Genomic DNA, 4,464 nt, shown 5'->3' with positions numbered 1-4,464 from the left:
TATCCATGATGTGGAAATTTATAAGCCACGGTGTGGCGACCACATGATGGAAAAAACCCTAATTTTCGAGTATTTAAAGGAATGAGAGGGCTAGGGTTTGCTCACCCTCAATCTCCACCACTCTCAAACCTCTGAAACCCTAACCCTAATCTCTCTTGGTGATTCTTGGCTCATTTTTATGATCTTGATAGCTTGAAGAAGAAGAAAAAGAAGAAGAATGTGTCCTAGTGTGTTGGTTCAGTAAGCAAGCATCCTCATCATCCTCTTGTGCATTCTCTGGATCCTTGTAAGTGTCCAAGACCCAAGCTTTTTGGTTATAAGCTTATAGATCTGGCTTTCTTATCCATTTACTTCTTTATTGTAGAAGCTTGATTGAAGGGATTCCATAAATTTGGCAAATTTATGGATCCTTGACGTCCCTTTGAGGTTATATGTCCTAGATTTGGAGTTTCATGGACTATTTTGGTACCATACATATGTTGTGATTTATTTCTCCCGTATTTTGACGTAAAATGAAAGAGACATGCATTGGACATGCATCTCCATAAAGCACCCATCTTTATGATTCGTTAGCTGAAGGAAAGCCTTCTGAAAAGCATGGATGAGTGTGTTTGGTGATTAAGAGCTTAATGGATAGGTCATTTCTTGTTGATGACTTTAAGAACCTAGGTTTAGAGATCTTCTATTTTTGGAATGTCTTAATGGATAAAGTTGGAAATTTTATCCATCAAGACGTTGGGAAGGATCAGATATAAGCTATGGAGATCTTGGAATTGGGAGAAAAGAACTTAACTCGTTAGGCTATTTAGACCCAGTTCGCATATTGTGGCCTTTAGGCTATGACAACATGGCGACTGGGGATCAGCCTGTGTGTTTTGTATTTTTCGCAGCCACGATGTGACCAAAGGAAGACCACGAATTAGAGGCTTTCTGATGATCAATTATTTACTTTGACTTAGATGTTGACTGTTGACTTTGACCTGGGTTGACTTATGGGTCAAAATTCCTAGCTTAGAAGGTGAATTAAGGACTCATCTTGTATGATTGATTAGGTGGAACCTCGTTTGTGTATGTGTGATATGTTGGATTATGACTATCTTTGCAAGGTGAGTCTTCTCACTATACAGTGTAGGATTGCTAGCTGTCTTTGTGTCTCTTGCATGTTAACATGTGTTTGATAGGATGGGCCCAAGTACATGGGTTGGGCTTGATAATATGGGTTGGGCTTGATAATATGGGTTGGTCCTGATTATATGGGTTAGGCTCAAATGTGTAGGTTGGGCTGGGCACGTTCTTATATGGTAAGTGGTGTTTTGGGAACTCATTAAGCTTTGTGCTTACTGTTTAGTGTTTACATGATACAGGTACCTCCAGTTCGGAAGGGAAGAGCTCTACCTGGTTGCATTTCATACTCTAGAGTTTATTTCGCAGTATCTTTTTGATTTTTCATTGATGTTTTTAGGATACATTATAATACTCTGGTTATCTTTTATTCTAACGAATGGTTGTTGGTTTTGGTTAATTAAAAATGAAATTTTTACTTAGTATTTTGAGACGTTTCACTACAAATATTAACTAATTATCGAACAAATACTATTATAATATGCCTCTAAAACCAAACTGTTTGGTGACTGAAAGATCCGACATTATGACGGTTACTCTCAGACGAGAGTTGTGCATTAACACCAAATCAAGGAACCTAAAACTATTTAATTCTGGGAACATGCAGCCTAACGTATTTGTTAAATAACTAATTAATATTAATATAGGTTCTAAGCAGCAAATAACAATCAAATTGAAGGTTTGGGTCGATCGGAAACACTCAAGTATAAATGATAAAGAACAACAAAGAATAGAAGAACAAGATGATGACAAATATACTTTCACTATGAAAAGGTTCTCATAAAGAGAACAGTCGCACAAAGTGAGGCACAAAGCTCTATTAGGGTTTAACCCTAATAGTACAATATATACGATTACATAAATAGAGATCCTACTATTTTGTGGATGTATACTAATCTATGTAAATGTCTGATCCTAATCACTCAGATTACAAATAATATATATGTTCAATATATGCAGAGTATATCTAACTAATATACCAATGATCGCTAAGATCATGGGATCACACTGTCACTAATTAAGTTGCTGCTAGCGATGGAGTTGGTGGATAGCATGTAATATGTTTGACTCATCGGATCATAAGGCATCTTATGTATTAGGCAAATATGGACATTTCACATATCAACAATCATAATAAACATGGATATTTTGTGAATCACTTTCCTTTCTAAGCTTTGGCTGACTATACACATCACATTTTTTTCTTTTGAATAAAGTTCTTTTTCTTAATAGTATTTGTTAAGATATTCATATCCTCAGTTTGAGTCTAGAATCACACGAATATTCATCCAATTCTCTCAAACTAGGGCACTGATACTAACTCTTAACGTCCCGATTTTTAACTCAAAATTTTCGTTTTTATTTATTGAAATAAATCATAGTATAATTACATTATGCGAAAATATGTTGCGAATGCACGTGTGTACAGTCTAACCTTTCCCTTCTCACAGATCTAGAAAGTACCTGAAGAACATTTATATTCAATTGGGTAAGCATGAAGCTTAATAGTCACACCTCTCCCGAGCCCCGACCGTTGGTGAAAACACCGAGTGGTGACGGTGGTTACATAGATTACCTAAATTACAGAGCAGAAACCATAATTACCTTTTTATAAATCAATGTTGTCTATTAAAAGGAATAAATGAAAGCTATCTATCTTCAAGATGATTGTCCTTTCTGGCGTTTATCCTCACTCCATCCTAGGAATACATGCAGTTTTGAAAACGTCAGCTTAATACTGGTGAATTCATAGGTTTAAATAAATGTCAAGTAAACTATTTTGAAAACATTTTTAGTAATGATTAAGATCATGCTTCATATATTCCTTGTTTCCTAGGTTTTACTATATTGTATCTCCTATAGTTCCTTGTATCTTGAATCTTATAGGTTTTTCGAATACTTTTAAATATTATGCTTATGTATTCTTTTCCTAGTTTAAAATATATGCCTAGGATATTTTATCAGTTTTAACTTACTAAGTTTATGGGATATTTTACCAATCCTAACTTACAATACTTCGAGGATATTTTACTAATTCTATCTTACAATCTTTATAGGATATTTTACTAATCCTATCTTACTACCTTATATCTTAGGATATTTTATTAATCATAACTTATTTTATTAACTACTTAAAGGAATCCCTCTAGGTAGTCAGATCTCTTACGTTGTCAGAATATATTAGCATGAGCCCCCATAATCGATGTTGTAGACTAATAACTTCCCCGCACGACGCTTCATCATTCGTCGAATAAAACTTATATAAAGAAATTTATCATGTCGGGATTGTAGCTAGAACTCGCAGGTGGGGATGTGAAACCTTGTATAGATCTATACATATCTTTCTGGCACACACAAGATTAACGATTATAGGTCTGGGGTAGCCGAACTTAATAAGGATATGGATGAATAATAACAACTCACTAACATATTAACCTTAGGTCTTTTATCTTTTAACTTTCTTACTTAGTAAGTTCCTATAACTATCATAATATAAATCTTTTACTTTATATTTGATAATTATAATTTTTATATCTCATAATTATCTTGAATATATATATATATATATATATATATATATATATATATATATATATATATATATATATTATTTTTTCCATACATATATACCCTAATTATGATTAATTTGAAAACATGTTATTTGGGAAGAATAACGACTAGGTACAGTTTATATTCCTATAATTGACCAAAATTACTTATAAGTACTATGTTATCTTAGGAAATTGGTCATTATAACATCTACGTAACATCTCTTCTTAGACCATCGGGCATCATAATTCTTAGCCATAATATTATAGCTTACTAGTAGGTATGGTATCTTTGGCTACATTATCCTAAGGTTTCGTGCTTTATATGACTTACTGTATATATATATATATATATATATATATATATATATATATATATATATATATATATATATATATATATATATATATATATATATATATATAAAGCAGTCTGATAAACATGTACCCCCCCTCCCCCCGTAAAACATTTAAAATAGTAAATTTAGGTCGTGAACTCACGCTAGTAGCGTGATCGGAGATATCCTTGCTACCTGCACCCGAAGCTTTGCGCCATTAGGAGAACTTTTGAGATAGATCAAGAGAAAGGGGAGGATTTTTGCGTATGAATATTTAGAAGGTGAGCACCTCTATTTATAGTGCATATGTGTGCGACACACTTCACGCACGTCGTACACATAAATCGTGGATCCATACAGAGCTTGGCACGTGTCACACTCCTAATGGTCCACGTCTCTCCAATCTCAATGAATCTGGATGTCAGATGTGCGCATCGAGCATTGCATGTACCTGG

This window comes from Lactuca virosa, chromosome 4 (genome assembly GCF_052849685.1).
Source record: "Lactuca virosa cultivar CGN04683 chromosome 4, Lactuca_virosa_CGN04683_v6, whole genome shotgun sequence".
NCBI lineage: Eukaryota > Viridiplantae > Streptophyta > Magnoliopsida > Asterales > Asteraceae > Lactuca > Lactuca virosa.
The sequence above is the reverse complement of the archived record's forward strand: the minus strand, read 5'-3'. Positions refer to the sequence as shown.